The following is a 27,581-nucleotide window of genomic DNA, read 5'->3' as shown; positions in this document are numbered from 1 at the left end:
TTACGCACTTGGTCAGGACCGAGCTTAACACTCAAACCTGTCATTGAAGGTTTCAGGTGCTCCTAGGTCTGGTTTACACTCACCACGTAGCAAAGCATCAGCGATGGAGGCTGTGCATCCCACATCACAGACAGTGACACTGCGCAGAAGAAACCGCCTTCCACCCTACCCCACCAAACAAGGTCCCACCACGTCCCGATAGCTGGCACGCTGCGGGTGAAAGATGAGTTCAACCCAAACGAGAGCAGTGAGCTGCCTTTTAGAGCTAAGACCAAAGCTCATCTACCCAAAAAATACGTCGCATCCTTATTTTTGGTAGGGTTTTATTTTGAATGAATCAAACTGACTCACCACAAGAGACACCAGCACACCAACGCCAAAATGTTGGACAGGGCTGAAGTCCATGGATCCACTTAAGGGAGAGCGAAGCCCTGACTTTTATTAGCTTAAAATGATGCAAAAAAGGCATCTTTGGGCTGCAGCTCCGTGATGCATTAGCTCTGACAAGGGAGATAACTCAAGGCCTCCCCACACTGCTCCTTCCCCACCCCACATGACGGCTGGCTCTCCACTCTCTTCCTAATACAGCAGCCGGCAGCTCATGCTGTAAATCAGATCAATGAAACATTCAGTTAAAAATAACAGCCAAAAACTCCTCCATTGCAGGAGAGCCTTTAGTATTACAAATGATGAAAGCACGTTTCTAAAAAAAGCAAGCCGAGTTGAGTGATTTCTGAGGAGGTGGCAAAAAAAAAACCAGCACCAAGCCCCACCAGCAGAACAAGGGCTGGGCTGCTCCAAGCATTGCTGGGCCACCAGAATAACCCTGAGAGTGGGAACAGGGGTCTCAGTACCCCCAGTTAGTGGCTACCTAGATCAAAGATGATGTTGCCTGGCTCCTATCCTGGGTCTGCGTGGCGATGCTGTAGGAGCAGGACGTGCTGAGGACACCGCCACCCTACGATTACGAGCTAGTCCTTGGGCATCTCCTTGCCCTGCAGGCTGTGTTATTCCTGCCTTGTGGCTGGAAGCCAGGGAGAAGATGTAAGGATGCAGCTTCTCAGGTCAAGAAATAGCATCCCTGTGGTGAGGATAAGCATTTTGGCCTGTGGTGCTCACTGAAAATGTGAGAGAAAAGAGAAAAGATACCCCTGAGGTTTTTCATAACTGTTTTTGATTGATGCTGGAAAACATGAGGGCTTTGGGGGTTGGGTTGTTTTTTTTTTTCCGCCCTATTCATCTGATCTAAGCACACATTAAACAAGTAACTAGCTGTCTTCATCCTGCAATCCAGACAGACGTCCCCATGCTCACACCAGACCAGCGCTTCACCCCCAGCAGGAGGATCTGCAGCAGGAGGATGCTCCACAGCATCTCACCTCCCATCTCCAACACGGGGATGCAACCCCACTACAGCGACTCTGGCTTTTAATGCCTTTTACAAACATCTAATTTGCTTCCCATTAATCCTTCAGAGTAGCTGCTCCTTCATTTTACCCCTAGAGACACCAAGCTGAAATATTGGTTGGGTTAAACACAAAAACCTACAGCCCTAGGCAGTCGTTCAGGCCAGAGGAGTTGCTGTTATGCAGTTCTCTGATATAGTACAGCAGTATAACACCATCCTTGCCATAAAAGTACAGAATGAGCTTCTAAAGATGCCTTTCTAAACTAGATGTTTCGAAGTGAATTTAGGTTTCATGACAAGCTTTTTTTGCTTACTTCTCACTTTTTCTCTTTTTTTTTTTTTTTTTTTCTTCTCCAGGGGGGCATACAGGGGATGTTCTTCCTCAAGCTTGATATTAAATAGCGGGGACACAGAAATATATTGAAAAAGCACTTTTAAGGCATGGCACACAGTATATTTCAAACAAATGCAGCCAAAACCCTCCAAACTATCAAAAGCTATTTCAATGAGGGGTTTTGCTTGCTTTAGACATGCATGCAACTTTTAAGAAGTTGAAGATCTTCCAAGTATTCTAACTCAACTGCATGGACAAAACTCACCAGGATGGGAAGGTGACAACAACCCCATGGCCACATCTCCACCGTGTTCCCAAGCTCCAAAGGACGTCCCAAAGCCATCTGTGTGGGACATCAGACTTCCTCAGAACCTACTGCCCTGAAACACCCTTGCTGTGAGCTGGGCTTTGCTTCCAGACTTCTGACTGGCTCTGATGCCGATTATCATCTCCTTGCTTCCTTTTACTCTCCAATAAATTTGAAGTTATCTAAGTCAGGAACCAACCTTCTTGTCTTCACTTAACACAGCTTCCAGCTCACAATACCTATCTCTTAGAGCAATGCTCAAACAGAATGATTACCAGCTGGACCTTCATCAGCAGGACACGTATTTGTGAGGCTCTACTCTGTCTACATGCAGGGAAGAGGTTTCTGCTGGAGCGTTCAAGCTCAGTCCCTTCATCATTCCCATGGCATCCTGCCATACACCTCCGTCAAGCTCCAGCTTCAGCCCACCACAACAGGACACAGCTCATTATTTTGGGGAGAGTTTTCAGGCACAGTCTCTCAGCTGACTCTCCCAGACCACATCCCCAGAAATCTTTAGTATGGAAAGAGCAAACCGTGGGGGCGTGCATTAACACGTGCGTCGTCCACGTCTCAGTCACAACAAATCACAAACACTCAACAAGACTCGATACCCAATGTTTTATTTGACCTTTGACCACAACGGAGCCAAAGCAAGGTGATTCCAGCCCGTGAATATTCCTGACTCAACCAGCATGAACAAACCGAAGACACTCAGCCCTCAAACCTTGAGGGTAAGTGTACAACAGCATCAAATCCCCCCAGTTGTTTCACCTTAAATAGACAGGAGGGAGGTGTTGACATTCAAGTGCTACTTTGCAATTCAGGCAGTTGGTGTTGAATTGCCAGGCTTGCATAAACTCTGTAATGCAGTATTGTGCATCTAGGAGAATTAAAGACAAGGCACAGCCATCTCACCTGCCTCTGAAGCATCCCGGTGCTACAAAATGCATAGGAAAGACTCTCTCTCTTAATGGGGTGTTATTCTGCTTCAGTATAGCACAGCAAGAAATCAATTTGCATCATTTTAATTTTTTAACCTTCAAGTACATTAAATTAAAAAGAAAAAAAAAATCACAAACGTGAAAATATACGACGATTATAATCAAGGTGGCAAGAAACTAGCAGTGTGTTTCTCATTGGAACAGTTTAAGAGTTATCCTGAACCAGTTCATACCATTGATCAAGGCATTTCTTTGCATCAGCCTGCTGCAGTAGGCAGATAAAACATAGCTGCACCATGTGCAAAAACTGTGTTTAGATACATAAATCTTGGCAGAGTGGCTTCTTATGTTGAGGCAAAACCAGAAAGAATTACATGTTGCATTAAATATTTTCTTCTCTGTCCTCGACTGTCTGAAAGATCAATTAAAGTGCTTTTGCATAAAACGGGCAGAGAGAAGCGCTTTCCAAAAATAAATAAATAATGAAGCCACTCTTTGCTTTTAATATGATTTCTAAAGAAAACAAGCGGAACGACTTAAAGATTCCCACAGTGAAAAAGCAGAAAATGCGAAAGTTTAATCATCCACTTAGGAGGTAACAAAATAGATTCCTCAAGTCTTAACATCTCCTGCAAAATTGTAAGTGCTCATGCACAAATATTACTAACACGCTGCAGCAAGCTGAATCGTTTCCCCTGCCCTCGCACAGGAATATGTGCAAGTCCCTCCCTTGCGCTCACATACACACATTTGCTGTTTCCAGCCCTTCCTATTTGCAAAGAGAACAAAATGAAACCAGAAGCGATCATGCTGTGGCTTTTAACTCCTTCCTCCCCCTATGAAGGTCTTGCTGTCCTGCAGATCACCGACCTCTCTGCCCAACTACGCTGCAACATCTGAAAGCTCTCTGCACGCTGAGCCAGGGATAAGACTCACAGCCAAAGCCTCATCCCTGCGAGAGCATCACTGGGTTCAGCTCATCTCCCAGTTACCAACCGGGACGGGAACTGGGGGAAAGGGGAGAGAGATCATCCCACTAAGCAAACTTAAAACACACTTTCTTCTCCCTCAGACCGCCCTATATCATGTCTTCACAAGGCAAGGGAGGAACTGTTGCCATCAAAACCCCATCTTCTTAGTTTCTAAGGAAGAAACTTTTTACAAAAAGGCTGGTGAAACACTGGGCCAGGTTGCCCAGAGAGGTGGTCGATGCCCCATCCCTGCACACATTTGAGGTCAGGTTGGACGGGGCTCTGAGAATGCTGATTTAGCTGAAGAGGTCCCTGCTCACTGCAGCAGGGTTGAACTAGATGACTTTTAAAGGTCACTTCCAACTCAAAATATTCTATGACTGTTCGTTCTCTAGAGAGCAGCAAACCATTACACCACCACATCAACACAAACCCAGAGGACCTCTCCAAGCTGTGCTGCTGGACAGTAATTTGGTGGAATTATATCTCCTCCCTCCCACAGCATCAGTGAAGCGCTCGAGTGCTCTTCTGTTTTGCCCAGCTGATGCCAAGATGTTGGGCGACTTCCAGCAATGTAGTCTGGAAAGAAAATCCCAGCTCTAGGCAAAGATGTGATAAGGGACAATCACAGAATCACAGGACTGTTTAGGTTGGAAAAGACCTTTAAGATCACCAAGTCCAACCAGTAACCTAACACTGCCAAGGCCACCACTGAACTAAGGACATCTTTTAAATACCTCCAGGGATAGGGACTCAACCACTTCCCTGGGCAGCCTGTTCCAGGGCTTGACAAACCTTTTAGGGAAGAAATATTTCCTAACATCCAATCAAAACCTCCCCTGGTGCAATTTGAGGCTGTTTCCTCTCATCCTGTCGCTTGTTACTTGGGAAAAGAGACCGACACCCACCTCACTACAACCACCTTTCAGGTAGCTGTAGGGAGTGATAAGGTCTGCCCTGAGCCTCCTCTTCTGCAGACTAAACACCCCCAGTTCCCTCAGCCGCTCCTCACAGGACCTCTAGACCCTTCACCAGCCTCGTCGTCCTTCTTTGGACACGCTCCAGCACCTCAATGTCTTTCTTGTAGTGAGGGGCCCAAAACTGGACACAGTAATCGAGGTGCAGCCTCACCAGTGCCGAGCACAGGGCTCAGATCCCTTCCCTGTCCCTGCTGGCCACGTCAGTGCTGACACAAGCCAGGATGCCATTGGCCTCCTTGGCCCCCTGGGCACACTGCTGGCTCCTGTTTAGTCAGCTGTCGACAAACACCCCCAGCTCCTTTTCCTCCAGGCAGCTTTCCAGGCACACCCCCCAAGCCTGTAGCGTTGCAGGGGGTTGTTGTGACCCAAGTGCAGGACCCGGCACTGAGCCTTGTTGAACCTCATACAATTGGCCTCGACCCATCGCTCCAGCCTGTCCAGGTCTCTCTGCAGCCTCCCTACCCTCGAGCAGATCAACACTCCCACCCAACTGGGTGTCACCTGCAAACTGACTGAGGGTGCCCTCGATCCCCTCATCCAGATCATCGATAAAGATATTGAATAGAACTGGCCCCAATACTGAGCCCGGGGTGACCGGCTGCCAACTGGATTTAACTCCATTCACCACCACTCTCATCGAGACAGTTTTTTACCCAGTGAAGAGTACTCCTGTTGAAGCCCCAAGCAGCCGCTTTCTCCAGGAGAATGCTGTGGGAAACAGTGTCAGAGCCTTACTAAAGTCCAGGTAAACAACATCCACAGCCTTTCCCTCATCTAATAAGTGGGTCACCTTGTCATAGATCATGTTAAGTCCAGCAGGACCTGCCGTTCACAAGCCCACGCTGACTGGGCCTGATCCCCTGGCTGTCCTGTATGTGCCATGTGACGGCACTCAGGATGATCTGCTCCATAACCTTCCCCAGCACCGAGGTCAGGCTGACAGACCTGTAGTTCCCCAGATCCCCCTTCCAGTCCTTCTTGTAGATGGGTGTCACACCTGGTAACCTTCAGTCAACTGGGACCTCCCCAGATAGCAGACATTTGAAGTCCCCCATGAGAACAAGGACTAGCAATTGTGAGACTTCTCCCAGCTGCTTATAGAATATTTCACCTGTTTCTTTACCCTGGTTGGGTGGGCTATAACAGACTCCCACCATGATATCTGCCTTGTCGGACTTCCCCCTGATTCTTACCCATAAACACTCAACCCTACCATCACTATCATCAAGCTCTAGACAATCAAAACACTCCCTAACATACAGGGCTACCCCACTGGCTCTTCTTCCTTTCCTACCCCTTCTGAGGAGTTTATAGCCATCCATCACAGCATTCCAGTTGTGTGAGTCATCCCACCATGGAGCTGTGACGGCAACTTTATCATAGTTTTCTGGCTGCACGATGGCTTCCAGCTCCTCTTGCTTGTTGCCCATGCTGAATGCACTGGTGTATGCTTCAGTTGGGCTATTGAACCCGCCACCTTTCTGGTGGGAGAAGCCCTAATTCCTATGTGACCACTGTCAGGCCCGTGGTTTCTAACACATCGATAACCCTTGCATCTTCATCACCAAGTGGATCTTCATCCCCTCCCTCCTCTGAGACTGAAGAACCCCATTAGCACACTGTCCCTTAAACACTGGCATGCCACCTCAGGCTTATCTCTAGTGATTCTGGGTTTTTTGCTCCTCCCCCTTCAAATCTAGCTCTTTCCACGAGCCCTGTTAATTCCTGTGCAAAGATCCTTTTCCTACTTTGAGACAGGTGTACCCCGTCTGTTGCCAGCAGGCCTGGAGTCGTGTTAGACCAACCCATGACCAAAAAACCCAAAATTCTGCTGGTAACACCACACTCAGAGCCAGCTGTTGATCTGCTGCGTCTTCCTGTTTTTTCCCTCATCATTCCCTGCAACTGGAAGGATAGAGGTCAACACTACTTGTGCTCCTGATCCCTTAACCAGTCATCCTCACATCCAAATGCAAAAGAGCTGATAGGAGAGAGAAATCACTGTCTTACTCAACTGAAACAGGAGGAAAAGAAATTGCAATGCTAAAATAAAACCAGCAAAATCAACAAAAAAAACAACAAAAAAACTGCAACAAATACAAACAAAAGCTAAGAGGTGAATAATTCATTTAGGCACTATGCAGTGCCCATACTCTACCTAAATTGTTGAAGTTGAAGGTTATTGGTTTAATCAGAACCACCATAAAAATAAAAGCTAGGGTCATAAGTACAAGATTTATCTTGAATAAACAAAATAGGTTTCTCAGTAAGGCATTTTCATTTAAAATAGAAAAAAAATAGGTTGCAGTTTGTCAACTGACCAGTAAGGGGAGTCGGTGCCTAGAGCTTTGAGTCAACCACGCATATGCAGTTTTGGGTGGAGAAAACTCAAATAAACAATTCTGAGGTAGTGACATTGAGAAAACATTGATGACTGACAGAAGATGCTAGAGGATGATGGACAGAGAGCACCATGTCCAGAAAACCCATTAACCTGGAACAAAGAGGGCTTGAGAGATACTACAGTAGAAACAAAAAAAAGTCATGTTTTTGCTTGGAAATGCGTCTTTGTTTTCCTGCAAGACTTAATGGAGAGCATGTGATGTAGAGCACTTGGAAGGAGAAGAGTGAAAGACAAAGGAAATCAAGTCAAGATGGAGCCTGGGATAAGAAAATAAGGGTTAAATCTCCATGCACTTCTGAGTACAATATTCTAATGGCAGCATGTTTCCCGGACAAAAAAAACAAAACCCTAGGCCAATTCTTCTGGTAGCCTTGAGGTGACATCTAGGAGGGTACCAGATGCCTGGGAGAAGACTTCAGGAGACACAGACTAATCTGACATCTTACCACTGAGCCCCAGAACTAGAAACAAAAAGGGGAAAAAAATGCAAATAAAGGTTTATTTAAAAAAAAAAAAAAAAAATTAAAAGCTCAAATCATCTTGCGAGGAGTGGGATTTAATAACATTACACAGTATCTAAAGAAAAACGCCAACAGTAGGAACTCATTAAGCATCGTATGGGGAACAGCAGCAAAATCATTACTGCATCTATAGCCATGCTGGCTCGTCAACAGGGACGGGGCTGCCACCAGCTACGGGGCCACGGGGAGGTGCACTCAAACACTTGTGTTCCTCTTTCCCGTTCATCTCATTAACCTTGTATTTACTCTGTTGTTGGTGATTACTCAGGATGTTAGCGGGCCTACTTTTTTTGCAGCCTATTTACTGAACGTTACAAATCTGTTTAGCTCTGTATACAAAACGGGGCTGGTACATGCCAATGCTCCCCATGCTACGGAAAACGAAAGTAGAGAAATAAAATCCTTTTTAAGGATTTGTTTCAAAGATCGTGATTTCTTGAATAAGTATTAACTGCAAGATAACCAATTCATTCAGAAAATACATAAAACCCTTCCTTTTTTCTAATTCTATAACACTTTCTAAAGTAGTATATGAAGGAGGAACAGACACCAAACCAAAAATACCCAAGGAAAGACTTAATTCCCACTATTAAGATGGAGTACATGGAACAACTCTTCTAGACAGGATACAAATTACCATTAATGGTATTCCAGGTGGGAGAAACAGATGTAGTTTAAGAAAACTATTTCTGCTAAAAAAAAATTACAGATTTTTACAAATATAGTTTGTTACACCTGGAAAAATGAAACTCACTGACCATCTGTTCCTAGAAGAGAGAGCACCCAGTAACACTTGCTTTGGCCAGAAATCCCAACTCAAAGTCAACGCACCACGAGTGTGGGCCATCCCAGAGCTTAATGACCAGCCAATCAGGCAAGATCAGCTGTCAGGGGAAGAATTTGGATGGAGATGACCCCATATTAACCGCTTAAAAGAAGGGAACTACCACTAAAACAGAAGACACTGTCCAGAGGTGAATATCTGCAAGCGATGAGCCTGCAATGTTCCTGCACACCCACTCCAGAGGCTGAGTCTACAAAATGTAGCATCACCTCCATGAGTTGAAGGGATATGGAAAAAAGAATAGCAAAACAAAAGAACGAACCTGAAACAGGAAGGATTATCAAAGAAAAAAACAAAAAACAAACAACAACAAAAAAAAACAGCAAAACATCTCTCACCCACAATTTTATTCCCTTGTGTTGTGGAGCCTCTTGTTCCGCACTAGGCAGCAACAGCCCAAAGAGCCCAAAGCCCGTCTCAGCAGTATTGTCTCTGTTCAGGGAAAAGGAAAAAAAAATGAAAATCAGAAGTGAAAAGTTCACACAGGTTTTTCTCTGCTCTGTTTGCCCCAGTCTGAAGCGCAGGCATTCCCCAGACTGAGGTTTTAGCCGTATCTTTAGATTCGGCTGACTTTGGGGAGTTTTCACACCCTGTGAATTTGTTGAAGAAAAATATATATATTAGGCAAGCTTTGCTTTTGGCCTACACAATATCTCTCGACAACGTAACACACATAAAAAAAAACAACAACAACAACAACAACAACAACAAAAAAACAAAAAACAAAAAAAAAACCCAACACTCCTTCCCTTTAATTTCAGGGTGCCAACATTAAGGGATACCCAGTGAAATACAGCAAGTCATTCTCATTTTCTGAAATTTGTGATTTCACGTAATTGTCATTACCCCCTGCTTAGTGATCTCATATCATATATTCAATCTTACCTAGTCAAGCAGGATCTGTCAGTATTTTTCCTACATTTCCTACAAAAAGAAAGCCCATACAACTAAAGGGATTGCTGAGGTAGAATCATGCAGCTTGGGCAACCAAGAGAACCCACCACTGGAAGAGTTCTCCGCACAAAAGAGCAAAGTATGGTGTAACACGAAGCTGCACAGAGGACTCATGCATGTATAACACATAAAAGTTAGCAGGAGACTGAACAATTGTTATGGGTCTTTAACTTGAGGGGGGTGAGGCCCTGGCACAGGTTGCCCAGAGAAGCTGTGGCTGCCCCCTCCCTGGAAGGGTTCAAGGCCAGGTTGGACGGGGCTTTGGGCAACCTGGGCTGGTGGAAGGTGGCCCTGCCCGGGGCAGGGGGGTTGGACTAGATGAGCTTTAAGGTCCCTTCCAACCCAAACCATGCAATGTATGTATCTTTATAATTGATTTTTAACTAAAAATACACAGAGGAAAAAATACATTTTTACTTTTGGGAAGATTATTCATAGAAGAGTGTATGTCCACACGCTTGGGTACAGAGCAATAGGCAGAGACAACATATCTAAATAGATATACAACTGCATGTTTTAGAACAGCATAAAGATCCGATAGCTCAGATAACTCTGGAGACTCTAGTTAACCACGCAGTAAACCCATTTCCCACACACAGACTTAAACAACTGATCCTTTTTTTTTTTTTTTTGGTACCAAATTTGGAAACTAATGCTTTAGAAGGAATTTAACATGATTTTAACGCCGTTTATTATGTTTTAATTAAAAAAAAAATATAGAAAACAAGCAAAAGAATGGCTTAGGCAACCCAGGTAGAAGCACTTTACACCATGTAAAGTTAAGGATGTAGAAGCATTATACTCTTTTTACAAGAATTATTCCCCAAAGAAAATGTTTTAATTTAAGTACTGGAAAAATATTGGCTGTTTGGTTTGTTTTAAGCAGGAGGAGCATCATCACACAGGACTCAGCCTTCCAGACTGATCATCAAAGCTTTGTTATCCCTCCTTGTGACAGGATGGTGATGAAAATCAAATCACATGGGAGGATACTGGGGCTGGAGAGAGCAGCAAAGGATGCTGAAGGAGCTCCTGACCTGAGTTTTCATACCCTTAAAAACCACACAATTACCCTTTCCTCTTCTTTGATGAACACAGTCTACTTCAACACCCTCAAAAGCCAACAGCAGAAACTCCAATGCATGAAAAAAAAAAAAAAAAATCTTTAAGAGCCTTTAAGTTAAATACAGTAGGCAGTGCTGGCTTTCAAAGACAAGGTAAATAAGACCTTTAAATTTTAAGATGTTGCTCAGCAAACCCTTGTCATACGCTAGATCGCACAACACTTTTTCCTCATTATTTCTCTGGCCAAAGGTCAAAATTTATCCTCCCGAGAGACAAGTCTTCCTATAGAGAGAGCGCTCAAACTCCCACATCCGACTACCTCAGGAACAACGCACATCCCCATCCTCGTAACCTCCCAAACATCGAGATACGCTGTGGTTTCCCAAGGAGGCAGCCTTCCCTTTTGGTAATCGCACGAAGCATGTGCATTGTCAGCACAGACGTAGGATTCCTTGTACAAATCCTATTCCTCCTGCAACACATCTAAGGAGGCATCGATGTGAAGTACCCACTGTCTACTGGTTCACATCTACACATTGGCAACTGAACAGAAAGTCTATGTATCAACACTCAGCAGTCTTGGGAGTGGTTTTTTTTGGCTTTGGGATTTTGGGTTTTGTTTTTTTTTTTTTTTTTAATTTACTAGAAAAATGTAAAAGCAGAGGTAACTGCTTGGTGTATGGCTCAAACAAGCACTAACCTGCTCAACTGCCAGGACTGCAGTTTCCCCTTCTCCGACGCATGCCACACCTCAGGGCATTCAGAAGTCCCAGCAAAGGATCCCCACCAGCTCTGACAACACATACCCAATTTTCTCACTCCTTGACTACCTGTATCACTTTCCACTGACTAAAAAGTTCCCATAATTCATAAAAAGAGCAAAACTGAGCGAGTTACAGAAGAAAATTCTGGCAGCTGCAGCTGTTTTCATCCGATCAATTACACTTCCCATTTGTAAAAAAAAAAAAAAAAAAAAAAAAAGGAAAAAAATGTGTTATTTAGTGCAACTTAAGGTAGGAGAAAAAAGGCAAAAATCTTGCCTCTAGCTATCTCACATGGAGCAATCCTGCTCCAAGTGATAACAGCATTATTTGTCCAGCACACAGGGTCCAGCACTGAAATGTCACAGAATCACAGAATCAACTAGGTTGGGAAGGACCTTGAAGATCATCCAGTCCAACCGTTAGCCCAGCACTGACCGTTCCCAACTCCCCCAGATCCCTCAGCGCTGGCTCAGCCTGACTCTTCAACCCCTCCAGGGATCCCGGGGACTCCCCCCTGCCCTGGGCAGCCCATTCCGACGCCTAACGCCTATGACAGGATGCTCATGGCTCCTAAGATAAGAGTTTCAATCACCTTCATGTAGCTTTGGGTCAAGTGTTTTCAAATTGCCTCTACAAGAAAAAAAATCAGTAATCATTTTCATTTTTCAGAACGAGCTAAGTCGTGGCACATCCCATCCCTGATAAGTGGGGATTCAGGTCCTTAGGCGTAGCAATATGGTGGCCGAGTTTTACAGAAGTATCCATACTACGCCCATCTCTCAGAGCACCCAATGGTGCAGGCAGCTCTTGGAGGATGAAAACCAATACTGAAATTATCCACATGCACTACGTCACGCATGCGACTTCTTGTCAACCCATCTTCTCCTTATCTCATCCTCCCACTCTCCCCATCCCACAGATCTGTGTTTTCTTCTCCAACTCTATCTTGTCAGGTGTCTTCACAGCAGGGTTTCTCCTTTCGCTGGACACTGTGCAGGAATGAAAAAAGGCCATGATCTATGGTTGGCATCCATCGGAACAACTCCATTATACGGAGGAATTAATGACAACTCTGCCTACCTGCAGGTTTTTTGTGGGTTGGTTTTTTTTTTTTTTTGTAAGCCATCATGTATAGAACTCACATGTCGTCAGTACAGGAATATCACGCTAAAGATCTGGAAAGCAAGGGGTGGGTTTTCCTCGTTTCTATGGTTATAAGCAATTTTAATGACCAACCTAAATAAAAAAGCTGGAAGAGAGAGAAAGTAGGAAGGAGCGAAGTAGGCGTTTAATTTTGATTGACAAGACATAGCATAACTAGTTAAGATCTGTCAAATGCCTGCTGAGGATCACAAATCCTCAGTACATTGTATGGCAGACAGAATTAGTCTAAATGCACAGCTTTACAAAAATGTTTCTTACCCGGCAAGATCAGAGTTCACTATTTCAGTTTCCCCACACAAAGCAGCTGTGCGGGGAAATATAAAACTATAAATATATTAGTTTTTATTATTTGTGAGGGTTGCAAATGTCACCAAGCTACAATGTCTTCACTTTTGTCCCTGGACAATGTATGTTTATATATATATATATATTTTTTTTTTTATACAAGCACATACATATATACATATAAATAAAAGGACAGCATTCCCGATATGGTCAACTACCACAACAAACTGAAAAGTATTATCGACGGCATCGCTTTGGAATCACACCTGCATCACTTTAAATGCTGTATAAATACAGAGTAAGGAGATGATTCCTGCATTAAAGACCTTAAAATAGGAGACTGAATGCAGAAAGAGTTGAACATAGATTGGATGGGAAACGTCAGGAAAGGCAGAGACAATCTGGAGAGACAGAGACGCCGACATGACAGTAGGCTGTGAGGTTCCCTGAAGACATACCATTAAAAAAAACAATGTCTGGGGGGAAAATGAAGAGCATCTCTACAAATGCTCATGGTTGATGTCCTCAAGATGGAAGAAGAAGAGAGCAACAGTGACTTGGAGCCTTGCAAAGCCAGGAACAGAGATGCATGACCTTGGAGGGAAGAGTCAACACCTCAGTGAGGCACAAGGCAGCACAAGAAGGGCTCTGACAGACGTAACCCACAGCTTGTGATCAATGCCACAGACGTGAAGGATGGAGTAAAGGACAGGCACAAAGAAGATTCAAAATGTGCCTGAACCAAGCTAGGAAGAGGTTTTTCTTTCACTCGCTCAGCACTGTCGAGATGCAAGCAGGACACTGAATCTTCACAGGGCTACACACTCATGAGACCACCACTTTCTGCGTTCCCATGCACTTTCTTTTAATGTTTTAAAAGACTCCGCTATTTTATCAAATGCTGTTTGACTTTTAGGGAGGGAAAAACTAGGCAAGAGAGGACAGGGTTATGAAGGAGGGAAGTCAACAGCTCCCGAGATGCCTGCCAACAGGATCTGCACTTAAACCATGCAGTTTTGGCAGAGAACACTCTCAAAATTTGATATTTAAAAGTCTTATGGTGTTGGAACGTATAATTAAAGTAAAAGGACACATGTGAACTAAGAGCTGATCAACATAAACTTGTACCAAAGTCAGTAGAACATGTTCCTACAAAGTCTCAGCCACCTGGTTCTTCCATGCTACATTGAAAGACAGAAAAATTAGCTACTGACTACTTTCATCTCCATTTAAGATCATCCCTCTCCAGACTCTAAAAGGTACAGATTTGTGCCAATCTCAAAGAGCTTAAAAAAAAAACCCAAACAACCAAAACCAAAACAAACGCTACCAACAAAACTCAAAGATCACAAGAAGTTGCTTCACTGACTGACAGTTTCCAGACCTAGAGAAACATATTTATTGCAGTACAAGCTTTTCTTTTCCAACAATGCCCAGGCTTCACAACATAAGAATAATGAAAACACATAAAATTAATATTTCTTGAGGAACCATAGTACTTGCTCCTCAAGAACTGGAATAAATGGAATGACTCAAATTCACTTCCCATCTGGTCACCTCACGGAGGCAAGTCCACCAAACATTGTCTCTTAAAAGTCTCAATTTGCAAGTAATTAAAGTAAACTTGTAGGAAATTTATCCATTCAGCAGTTATACCCTAAACTAGCACAGCAGCACTCGCACACTAAGTTACATTTTATTACCAGTACCTAAAAAAAAAATCATTACGCATAACTTGGCAGATTTGGGCACAGATTTCTCAATTTCAGCCAAAAGTTTCAACTGGCTTCTTAAGAAGTCAACCAAGACTTCGAAAAAGCTAACATCAGGGCATGTTCTAAAAAGCTCCAGGGCACGTTCTCCCGTCCTTCTGTTGGGCACACTGGCTTCACTCAAGTCTAACCATGGCCCATGATGACTTGATGCACCTCAGCTCAGAGGTCTCAGAGGTCTCAAGTCCCTGAGAAATCATATGCAAGAGATAAAAGTCTTGCAGACGCAGTCCTCCAGCCTTCCTACCCAATGGCTCCGGATGCTGTAATGGTCCACAGACAAAAAACATTTGGTCAGGAAACATCTACTGAATTAAAGCCATCACAGGCACACAGGAACCGCTCAGTAACTGTGGTTATAACCTAGTTATGGGGGATGTGTGTGAGAGGAGAGAAAGGACCTGAGCTCTTGATAGTCATCACGTCATCAAGGACACCTTAAATGCATCGTTTAATGACACCACAAGTCAAATAAGGTTCAAAAGTAGGATCAAGGATAAAACAGGAACATTAGTCAAGAGTGGGTAAGAAAAGATAGGCCAAAGCAGAAGGTACTGCCAAGAGGTTAAAACTTCCACCCACTTTTCAGTCCTCAAATATTAAATATGGCCACTGCTGGTCAGTGGTCCCACGGCACGTAACTGCTTCTCTTGGTCTCCCTTTGTGCTCCTTGTCCTTACTGAAGCAGGATAACTACTTTACTTACCTGGAAACCCATACAGCTGCCCAGCTGTAACTATTAAATACAGGTGAGCTTGGGGGTGGAAGGGAGAAATGGTACCTCTGACTTGTACTGATGGACACAGGATCAGCTTGGAAGGTTGCAAAGCAAGGACTAGAGGACAATGGCCTCAAATTGCTCCAGGGAAGGTTTAGACTGGCTCTGAGGAAGGATTTCTGTGCAGAAGGGGCTGTTGGGCGTTGGAATGGGCTGCCCAGGGCAGGGGGGAGTCCCCGGGATCCCTGGAGGGGTTGAAGATTCGGGCTGAGCCAGCGCTGGGGGATCTGGGGGAGTTGGGAATGGTCAGGGTGAGGTGAATGGTTTGACTGGAGGAGCTTCAAGGTCTCTTCCAACCTAGTTGATTCTGTGAGTCACTGTGACTATAAAACCACTGCTTTGGTTCTCCTAATTTATTGCTGTTTCCTTCCCAGTAGTGCTACTATGAATTTGGCAACCAGGAAATAAAACACACACAAAAAAAGCAATTTGTATTTTACCCAGTTTCTTCTTGCAAGGTTTCAAACAGCCAAGCTGCCTATCACCAACTTGAAGATAAAAGTCAAAGCAGCGCTGAGTCAGCTGGCACAAGGTCACTGATCACCAGCTAATGCCTCCAAACCTCCCAAACCAACTGTGCAGCCATCAGAACCACCTCTTCCCTGCACCGCGCCCAGGAATCACTTGCAAATGAAATGCAACTGGATATATTGCTTCTGCAACCCTGGAAATTCAAGTTACAGAGGCGACATTACATTTTGTTTTGCCAATGCTAATCTAATAACTTTTTAAAGGTGCATACATTTCACCCTGTTGGCTTCCAACACTGAATTACCAGCTCTGCGAAGCTTCAGAATAAATGAGACAAGCGTGCCTTCTGGGCGAAATCCCTTGCTGTAATCTTTATTCAAAACACACTGCTTTGGAGCCTTGCATGCATTGCCAAAAATCGCCTTGAGGTTTGCTCTTAAGATGGCAATTTGCATATCACCATTTTGCTGCAGAGCTTACCCAATGTCCCCGCTATTATTTTAATACTCAACTGTGGGCGGCCCCCCGAGCGGCGCACAGAAGTGCACACTAAAAATACTCTTGCCTTCCCCACCGGCTCTGCACATGACCACAGCTAACGGCGTCTCGGCTGCAAAACCGGGAGCGATGGCAGCCATCCGCCTTTCAAGGAGGATGCACAGGCTCCGAAGCGCTCAGAAAACGTGCTAAGAAGCAGAAAAGTACCTCTGCATGGATAGAGGAAGGATGCACACAGCAGCTGGAAGAGGAAGACCGCGGAAAGAGCCAGTTTTGCAGTCAAGAAAAGCAGGAGAGGTTTATCCGAGCGCCAGACATACTTGGGAAAACACATTAAGAGGTAATAAAGCAGGCGAGCGAGGCATCACCCGGGACATGAATTTAAGATGATGCTGAACAGAGGAACAAAAAGAAACCTCATGTACGGAATAGGAACGATCCCGGGCGAATGCAGCCTGATTCATGCTCCAGAAGGGAGATCCCAGTCCCATTGGCAGCGCCGCATTGATGAAAGCGCACGAAAAAAAAAAAAAAAACGTGGATTGCAGGTTTTTCTGTGCTCTCCTCCCCCTCATCCAGCAAATCGTAGTCTCGGAGGTTGTAATTATTTTTGGCAAGGTGTAAACAGGTCCGGGAAATGAAACTGAAAACCAGTTATTTACGAGATGCGACGCAGGGGAGCCAGCATCGGAGCCCAGCTACCAAATCAGCAAGTGCAAGGTCACCCTCATCTGCTTAGAAAAGCAACTTTGCAAAGTGGTTTGCAGCCAGCCAGGCAAAATAGTCAGCCTCGGTCTGCCCAGGAAGGCAAGTAATGGAAACGGAGCACGATGAACCACCAGAAAACATTGCTTCAGTTAACTACAAGGGATTTATCACGGCACTGGCAGGCTTTGAGATGACATCCATCGAGATGATGCCCACCCAGCCTTTAACTGACCATGACAACTACCTGCTTCTCTGGGCTATGGGAGAGAAGCAAGAAGGATATCAGCTCCATAAGTCCTCCTCCATCAAAGCTGTTGTAGAGGGAGGCAGCCAAGGGGCTCCATCAGCATGTGAAAGACTAGTGAAGACCACTCATTACCTTACCCTGAAGGCCACTGCTTGCTCCCACCCAGGAAGAACCACAAATTTTGAAAAGTAATTTGCTCGTAAAGAGAAAAGCTTTACAGTCTCACTCTCTTTTTCTGCCAGCAGAGAAAAAGCAGCAAAAGCTGAACCCTCCCTGAAAAAGGCTATTGCACCCCAATGGGGCTGAAGAAGCCAGCAGCATCTCAAGCCCACAAAGCAACCACCAAGGAGAACGTGAAAGCTCTTTCTGGTCTTACCAGAGGAAGGAAGGAAGACCAGAGGTGCAGGGAGGCAGGAGGCAAGTGTCCCAGGGACAAGAGGACCTCCAGACTGCTTTCTGCACGCTCTCTTTATATTCCGCATTCATACGCCTCACAAACAGGACTAGGACCCACAGCCCTGTTTTTCCAAGGATGGGATTACAGTAAATTCTAATTAATTTTTAAAAGGATGCCAAACACAATGTGTTAGGAAAGGAACTGGACAAAGAGAAGAGCAAGCCTGTAGACCTGAGAGCCCATGAGACATCTCTATATATAAAAGGACACAAAGGTACATCTGAATAATGTGCAAAGAAGAAAAAAAGAAAAAGGGAAATAAGCAGACCTTGGTTTCCATGCACAAAGGATATTTACAGTTAAACTGCAGGTATTCCCTGAGCGAGGGAAAAAAAAAAAAAAAAAGAAAGCAAACCAGAACTGAAATCTTTTCCATTGCCCTGTGTTTGGGGCAAAGGAGAAGAAACCAATCTGCCTGAAGCTCTGAAGATGATAATCAGGAAAATATCTGTAGTGAGCCTGTCAATCTGCTTTTTCAGACTGAAAGGTGAGTCAGTCGCAGCATCCTGTTTCACTGTAATATCGCAGCACTGTTTACACCACTTTGCTAAGACGTATCCCCAACGGACCAGTTTCTGAGCTAGGCTAAGATAGCAACCCATGATATTTTTAGAAAAAAACAACCCATACCTCCGAAACTCCCCTGCGGTGCACAATCAATACTTAAGAAGGGTTTTGAAAGCACACGGCTGTTCTCTAAAAGAGAAGTGTCAAAAAGCTTGGGACAGCATCACTGGGGCTTCGACACCCGCATTTTGCCACCTACTTCCATCTTCACCCCCCTGCAGTTAACGGAAGCCGAAGGTCCTCAACACTGAGAAATCCAGCCACTAACACGCAGTGGCCTCAACACAACTTTAAGCATCACTATTTAATTATTATTTTTTTCCTTTTTTACCATTAGTAAAAGTAATCTTAGTAAAATGACTTGAGTTTTCCCCATCACTACAAATCTGGAGAGCTTTACAAACTGTACGAGATGGCACGCAAGAGGAGGGCGAGCATGAGCAGGCTGAGGACGCTTCTCTGATCACAGCTATACTTATTCACCGTGGCCTGATCCTGCCTGCACTGATCCCACAGCTCCACAGCAGCTTCCGCAGAGAAAAGACAGAAATTTTCAATTCTTTAGAAAGAAAGCAAAAAAAAAAAAAAAGACCATAAAACCGAACAAAACCACATGCGCTATCATTATATATATGTGTGAATTTTATATATATCTTATGCACTACATTATAAAAATGGTTATTTAATAACATATATATGTATATAAATTTTATTTCACATACTTTTTAACGGAGTACCCACTCCTGGCTGCTACTTGTAGCAGAATATTTGATGGGACAGACATTAAGGTCTCTCCAGCAGCAACAGGCACTGAGGGAAGTGAGTGGCTGGGGATACATCAAGCAGATGACAGAAGACATCAAAACATTTGCGAAAGAGAAATCACATCTCAAGCTATTTCACAATATGTTTAAACTTGTATAAACTAGGTATTTTAGAAATTAGGAGGTTCTCATGAGAGTCTACAAAGCTAGTAGTGTCACAAGGGATCATAAACCTATTGTTTTGTGAGGAAAAAAGAAAAAAAATCAAAACCTGTATTAAGGTTCAGCTCTTGCTTCATTTTGTAAGAAGGAAAAGCTCAAGATCTGCAGCTCCCAACAGAACGATGCAGCTACATGGAAAACAGTAAAAAAACTATACAGCTGGATCTCCACCTTAATATATAACACCTACTCTCCTACAGCCACATGATATTTTGATTGTTTTTTCCTAGCTGGGAATAGAAAATGCAGTTTATTGAAGTTGACTGGAAGTTGTTGTAGAAATTACCATTAAAAAAAAAAAAAAAAAAAGTTTGATTTCTCTTTAATAGAAATCCCATGACAAACAGAAGGGACAAAGAGGGACTGCAGCAACTAACCTGCATTATCCTCATTTAAAAAAAAAAAAAAAAATATCAAGCCCACATGTTGGAGAAGAGATGCTTCAACAGAAGCAATGGCAAAATTACACAAACTCGAGGGATCACCATCTGCAGCTCCCGTGTCCAGGCAGATGAAGCACAACAAAAAGTAAATGAAGAAAATCTGTCATGTCGTTTATATTAAAACAAGGTATTATCGGGCGAGTCAGCACAGTTCCTGCAGCATCATCGACCTTCCCCATCACCAAACAGATGCATGGCAGCGTTTTTCCTCCACTCTCCAAAATTAGAAGAACTCGGAGCATAACGAACATCTCCAGGCTGGGACGTGGGATGCTGCAAACCATTTGCTAATAATTCAGCTCAAACACAACTGCAATTGTCTACAGTTAGTTGCAACCACTGCACCCTCTGATAAAAAGCCCTTCCTTTAGCCACTAATGATTTCCAGACAGACTGTTCACATTAAAAATTTTTAATACTGGTTATATAACTAAGAACTAAATCCGAGGGGGAAATGTCAATGAAAAAAAAAAAAACCAAACCAAAAAACAGTGGGTTTTGCATGAAAAACTCTGCCTTTTCAGAGCACAGCCTGGACTTCCCTTCAGATAGTTTTGCCTAGACTCAAAGCCACCACTGCACAGCTCACAAACCCAGTGAGACACCGTCCAAGTCTTTCCCAAACAGTCCAGAAGGATTTTTTTTTCCCCTCAAAACACCTCAAAATTGGAGCAGGCGAGCTGCAGCTTGAGCACTACTGCATGCAGACTGTGGTCACAATCATGTGGCATCACAAGCTGGTAAATAAAGGAATATCAGTGGGAAAAAAGAAAAAAAAAATAAGAAAAACAACATTCGTGGCTGTATATGCCTCCACCACAGAGCTCCTAAGCTATCTGCTCATATGAGATTTTTTTTTACAAAGCTGCCATTAATAGCAAGTTTGGGAGTTCCCTCATACCATATTTGACTCTCTAGCACCTCACACAGCAAAGAAATGGGCTAATCCAAAAATTCGGGTCATAACACCTCCAAATGTGCCTGGTTTTGCATGCAGAAAAATGAAAGAAGGCACCTCCCTCCTCCACGAAGAAAGATCACAAGAAGAATCACTATAAACTATAAAAAAAAAAAAAGGCAACAAGCTTCAGCGATGAGCGTGATCAAAGTCCCTCACGGAAGAAGAAAATGTTTTTATTTGACAGAAATAAGGACTGTGGCAACCTACAGCACAACAGGGTTGGAATAAAATCCTACAGCACGGCTGTCTCCTGCATTCCTTTACTCCATCCACCAGACGATGAAGGAGTCCTATAGGGGGGGAAAAAAAAAAAAAAATACACGGCCAAGTTATTCAAGACTACAGTCACAATAAACGTATGCAGCAGGGGAAGGAGGACAAAAAGTCCCCAGTAACCTCAAAAACCTCACGTATTCGAACATGTGGCTTTGCAGCGGTGGTGAGAGTAGAACAAGAATAAAATAAATGCTACACAATGAAGAGCATAAACCATTTTGCAGTTATTTTCTGGTTTTATTTAGGGAAGAGATTACAGAGAGAGCAAAGAAACCGCAGCGTAACCCAACATGAGCATTTGCTTTTTTTAAAAAAAGAAAAAAAAGTAAATTTACTAAAAAAAAAAGTAGTAAATAGGTATTGGAGACAAGTTGAACTTCATTCAAGAAACTGGAAAACGTTCTGCACATTTTGCTTGCAGCATCCTAGCAGATGAGTAGCCAACAAACGTAAAACCACTTTTGGAAAAGCTTTTCCCACCGCTCTGCATCCCAGAAAAAAAGCATTAAAAAAAAAAAAAAATCACCTGTGGATACACCTTTTTTGTTTTTGTTTTTTCTTTTTTTTACCCATCTTCAGACTACATTTGAAAAAGCAATGGCTCACTAATGCAATCTTCGCTTTCTAATGGTGTTGCAAGCCAAACGGACATGGATGCAAAGATATCCATCCTGCACCTCTTTTTTTTTTTTTTTAAAAAAAAGTTAAATGCTATTTTTCCCCATCATCAGAAATACTGAAAAGCAAAGACGTGCCCATGCGCTGCAACAAAGAGATGGCACCTGCCCACTGAATTTCCTGACTAGTGACACTACGAAGAAGAGTTTTAAATAGAAACCTCCCTGCAAGTGTTAAATTGAAGATTAATTTAACTCTTTTGCATTATTTTAATCTTACATGCCATCATTCGCGAGGCCAGAGGAAGAAAAAAAAAAAAAAAAAAAAAGTAGGATTCTTATCTTGACTATATTCCTTTAGAAACACAGTGTATTATTAAAAACCACTGATAACCTCCTGACAGCCAAAGGACACACGCTCCTTCGCAGGAGGGTGATAGTGTGAATTTTATATGTAGCTTGCTGGGCACTCAACATCAAGCGATGGGCATGAGCTTCCCTTCATCCCTGCAACATTTAACGCTACTGCTGGCAATGCCAACACAAGTTTGTGGCCAGATTTTGTATTTGCATGCGTCAAAAAGTATGCTCTAAAAGAAAAAAAAAAAAAAAAAAAATGCAGTTTGAAGGGTTGGTGATGCTGCTGGAAGACAAGTTTTGCAGTATTTCCCCTGCAGGTGCCAGCACGTAGGCACGCTCCAATGCTTCATTTTGCGAGTTAAACTCATGCTTAAATATCTGGATGAAATTTAGGCCAAACGGATCATGTTCTTATGGTCAAGAAGATGCCACCAACCATGTCCTGAGTGGAAGGACATCCATCCATCCATCCGGTCTCACGGGGATCAGACCTGGATGCACAAGTCCTTTCCGGCACAAGCAGCCTTTGCACTGATGCTGATGGCTCCAGCCCTACAGAAAACACAGGCAGAGGCTCCTCCTGCCCACACAAAGCCCTCGGGTGTCACGGATTTCCACGGTCCCCTGCAGCACCAGCAACCTCAGAAGGTCCAGAAAAAGCCAAGCGAGAGCCACCTACCCACCCTGGTGCCCAAACTAACTGAAGTGTAGGAAGGAAGATGACAAAGATGAGAAAAGTAAATTAGATTTTTTTTTAAAGGTTCTTTCCATTTTCATCTAGCAGAATGTGTTTATGGCACAGGCAGGGAATTGAAAGTATTATTTTTATCTTGATATTATTTACCCTTTCACACTTGCTATTTAAATATCCCTGAATTCCCAGAAGAACCAGCAATTCAAAATACCATTTGATATATATTTATAAGAAAGGGGAAGCACAGACTCATTCATTTTCAGCTTGCCTACTGTTGTGTTGTTTTTTGTTTTTTTTTTTTTTAAATTAGATTTTAAGTGCTCTAATATCGATGTGCAAGTTTTTCAAGACACAGAAGTATTATTTCTCCTCCAGCCTCAGTAAAGAATCTCCAGTACCAGAGCAGGTGTCTTGCTGGCTGGGAAACCTGGTCACACCAGAAATGCACGGCAAGAAGCAAATGGCAAGAGGTTTAAAATAATTTAGACAAAACAATCTATAAAATTAAAAAAAAAAAAAAAATAATCAGGAGAGCTGTGAGAAAAGGAATATGGTTTCCTGAACAAGAGAGGATGGGAATAAAAGACTTTTCATATCAAAATCTCTGTTCTACCAGTCTCTGTAGCCAACCTCAGCTAAATAACTTGCAGTTGTTGCAGAAGAGGCAACCCTGGATGCCAGGAAAACTGCAGCAGCACAGCGTTACACTGCAACACTCCTCTGAACCGAGCAATTGCCCACACCCCTCTAGGAGGGAGAAATCGTATCGGAAAGCTCAGTTTCATTTTAGACACAACGGGAGGAGATACCAGAGATGGAGATCTAACCGAGGAGCCAGAACTGCAGCAGGACACGTGGTTCCACTGCTCAGCCTCTCCCATGTCTGCCAAAGCCACACCAGTAGTGGTTGTGGCCTTTTTTCTTTTTTTTTTTTTTAATTGCGTTAATATATATAAGCAAACCAAAAGGGTGGGAGGTTCTGGAGAGAGCAACAGGTCGTTTGTTGCTCAGCTGATGGCTGGAGTGAGGGGGATCAGCACATCATTAGCACCCCAGAAAAAGCCCAGAGACCCACCTGGGGGTGACATGAGATGGAAAAGGACATCGAAGTGGGAGAAGCTGGTGGAACAGAACAGCATCGAGGGGCCAGACAGCAGCTGGCCTGAGCCATCGGTGATTTAAAGACCTGACCTATCTGCATCGACTCCTGGATCAAGGTGAGCCCAACAAGGCAGGACGGGGCACTGTGTACTCACAGCCCTGTTGCAAAGGGAACTACCAGCCAAGAAAAAGGCGTAAATGCTGCATAAAACATGAACCTTATTGCTATTGCTACTGGATGAAGAAAAAAAGGGGGGAAAAAAAAAAAAACCACAGTTTTTGCCCAGCCTTCCCAGTCCCAGTCCACGCACCACACAGCTAGTAAAAACTTTGGATTTAGCAGGACGTAGCATGAAGAGCAACACTTCAGGCCACCCCACGTGTTATCCCCGGGTTTGCAAACAGACGACCGCTTATCTGCGCGGCGCTCCCAGACATAAGGACACATTTCGAGCTGCAAATGTCACGGAATACTTCAAATGCAAACAAGCAGAGGTTTTTCAAGGCGTATTCAGTGTGATGGTGGAAGAATGAAAGCGTGCTTTTACGTTTCCAAACCCTGTGATTTTTGATAGGCAACACAAAGACACCGAGCAGTTCAGTGGAAACGCAAGATTTCCCCAGCAAAGTCCACTCCAGTGCTAGATGGTGCAGGTTAATTGTATCACGCAGTTAGGGCGAGCTTTTATTAAAAGCTTCAAACCACAAACACTTTGTAGTATAAAAGCAACACCAAAAAAAATAAAGTTTCTGCAGTCAGCCAAGGACTACGGCAGAAAGCGGCGCTTTATACATTTAAAAGTAGTTTTATTTCCTCTCCTTGCACTTGAAAGTCCATCTCACTGACTCATTTATGGCTAAAGCTTCCTGAATTAGCCTGAAAGGAAAAAAAAAGAAATAAATAAATACCACTACACTCTACGTGAGGTTAAAACTGAGCCAAAACCCATTATCTAACTACAACACGGGTCACAGAGCACTTCCCAACGCTGCCATCACACTGGAGGTCAACGCATCAATGCTTCATTGTGTTAAGTGACCACGGGACAGCGTGGCCGTGACTGCGGGTGGCAAAGTGGGTGCAGGGACCTCCCACCCCCACCCAGTCACCGGCCACGTGGGACACAAGCGTGGTCCTTGGAAGGGCACAGCACGCCCAGCACGTGTGTCCCTCTTTGCTCGCAGCCCCGGGCAAGGCCAACCCCTGTCCCCCCACATTGCTCGTCCGCACGCAGCCCCGTGCAAGGGCAGCCGCAGTCACTACGCTGTGCAAATGCACGTGTGCAAACGCCGTGCAAGGGCAGCCACAGTCCCTAGTTCACACATGCACAACCCTGTGTCAGGCCAGCCCTGCTCCCGGGTGGCAAACCCAAACCTCTCCGTACAGCTGTGTCCTTAGGTAACACACAGACCCGCCACGTAAGGTCACCCTTGTCCCCAAACTGCACTCACACACCCCCCTGTGCCGGGCCAGCCCTGTCCCCGTGTTGCACACACACCCTGTGCAAGGCCACCCTTATGCCCGTTTCATGCACACCTGTGTGCAAGGCCAGCCCTGTCCCCAAACTGCCCACACACACAAAATCCCTTGTTGCAAGGCCAGCCCCGTCCCCGTGTTGCACACACACCCCCCTGTGCCAGCTCAGCCCTGTCCCCATGTTGCACACACACACACACAACTCCTTGTGCAAGGCCAGCTCTGTCCCCGCCATGTTACACACACACACCTTGTGCCAGCTCGGGCCTGTCCCCAAGGCTGAACACACACACCCTGTGCAAGGCCAGCCCTGTCCCCAAGCTACACATACACACACACACACACAAAAAACTCCTCGTGCACAGCCAGCCCTGTCGCACCTATGTTACACACGCCCCCCCCCGTGCCAGGCCAGCCCTGTCCCCATGTGGCACAGACACACCCTGTGCCAGCTCAGGCCTGTCCCCAAGGCTGAACTCACACATCCCCGTGCCACACCAGCCCTGTCTCCAAACTGCCACACACCCCTGTGCAAAGCCAGCCCTGTCCCCAAGCTACACACACACACACACACACACACACAAAACTCCTTGGGCCAGACCAGCCCTGTCCCCGTGTTGCACACACACCCTGTGCCAGGCCACCCTTGTCCCCATTTGATGCACATCCCTGTGTAAGGCCAGCCCTGTCCCCAAACTGCCCACACCCCCTGTGCCAGCTCAGGCCCGTCCCCACATTACACACACATCCCCACACAGACACACACACACCCCCTGTGCCAGCTCAGGCCCGTCCCCACATTACACACACACACACACCCCCTGTGCCAGCTCAGGCCCGTCCCCACATTACACACACATCCCCACACACACACACACACACCCCCTGTGCCAGCTCAGGCCTGTCCCCACGTTACACACACACACACACACCCACCCCCACCCTGTGCCAGCTCAGGCCTGTCCCCACGTTACACACACACACACATACACACACACCCTGTGCCAGCTCAGGCCTGTCCCCACGTTACACACACACACACACACCCCCTGTGCCAGCTCAGGCCCGTCCCCACGTTACACACACACACACACACACACCCCCACCCTGTGCCAGCTCAGGCCTGTCCCCACGTTACACACACACACACACACACCCACCCTGTGCCAGCTCAGGCCTGTCCCCACGTTACACACACACACACACACACACCCCCTGTGCCAGCTCAGGCCCGTCCCCACGTTACACACACACACACACTCACTCTCGGCAGCGCAGCGCTGTCCCCGGGTGCCCCCCCGAGCGAGGCCAGCCCGTCCCTAGGTCAGGCCCGGGGTCCTCCCGACCCGTGTCACCCCGTGTCACCCCGTGTCACCCCGTGTCACGCCCACGCGCACCCGGAAGGGCGGGGAAAGGCCCAGCACGCGCCGCCACCGCCGCCGCCGCGCGCGCCCCTCACCTGCCGCCGCGCGCCCGTCGCCGCGAGGCTGCGCCGTGCGGCCGGCACCCAAACATCACGTGACCGCCGAGGGCCCGCCCTGACCACGTGCTCAGCCCCGCCCCGCCCCCTCCCGGAGGCCCGCCAGCCCGCAGGTGCCGCCGCGCGCGGACACCCTCCCCGGACTGCGACTCCCAGCAGGCATCGCGGCGCGTCGCCACGCCCCCTTTCCTCCCAGACGACCAATCCCCGACGGGAACTACGCCCGCGGTCCCGCCCACCGTCCCTCAGCGCCTCCCGCCTCAGGGCGCTGCCGTGGGGCGCGCGCGTCTTGGGGAGCCGCCGGGGGCTCCGGGGCTCCTCGGGTCCCGTCTTCTCCCTGCAGCCGCGCTCCCCAGGGCGGGATCCGCCTCGCTGGGGCCTGCCCGGCGCCTCCTGTCCCTCTAGGGCCTCCCTGCTGCTCCTTCCCTTGCTCGGGATGCCCCTGTCCCTTCCCTGGGCTGTAAGGCGGCGGTGTGCTTCTCTGACCGCCTCCTGGCACCTTCCCTTCTCCTGCCAGCCCTGGAATCTTGAATGACTCGAGCGTGGCCAGAGAAGGGCAACGGAGCTGGGGCAGGGTCTGGAGCACAGGTCTGCTGGGGAGCGGCTGGGGGAACTGGGGGGGTTCAGTCTGGAGCAGAGGAGGCTGAGGGGAGACCTCCTGGCCCTCTGCAACTCCCTGCCAGGAGGGGGCAGAGAGGGGGGATGAGTCTCTGGAGCCAAGGAGCCAGCGCCAGGCCCCGAGG

General features: G+C 45.9%; 1 protein-coding gene across 13 annotated transcripts in view; it reads right to left on the bottom strand.

Moving 5' to 3' along the window:
• TSNARE1 (t-SNARE domain containing 1) overlaps positions 1-26,907 on the bottom strand; it is a 533,649-nt gene extending 506,742 nt beyond the window's left edge. For 6 of the 13 annotated variants that reach the window (XM_074898355.1, XM_074898350.1, XM_074898344.1 and 3 more), the window contains exons 1-2: positions 26,818-26,907; positions 9,052-9,145 (exon numbers count right to left, since the gene is read on the bottom strand). The gene's annotated coding sequence lies outside the window, so the exon portion shown is untranslated. Of the gene's footprint in view, positions 1-9,051; positions 9,146-21,040; positions 21,823-26,622; positions 26,674-26,817 lie in introns of those variants that run through there. The other 7 variants (XM_074898348.1, XM_074898347.1, XM_074898345.1 and 4 more) reach the window with 6 other exon arrangements.
• Between the last annotated feature and the right edge of the window lie 674 nt (positions 26,908-27,581).

Source organism: Athene noctua, chromosome 2, assembly GCF_965140245.1.
Source record: "Athene noctua chromosome 2, bAthNoc1.hap1.1, whole genome shotgun sequence".
NCBI lineage: Eukaryota > Metazoa > Chordata > Aves > Strigiformes > Strigidae > Athene > Athene noctua.
This window is presented reverse-complemented; position numbering and strand designations above follow the sequence as displayed.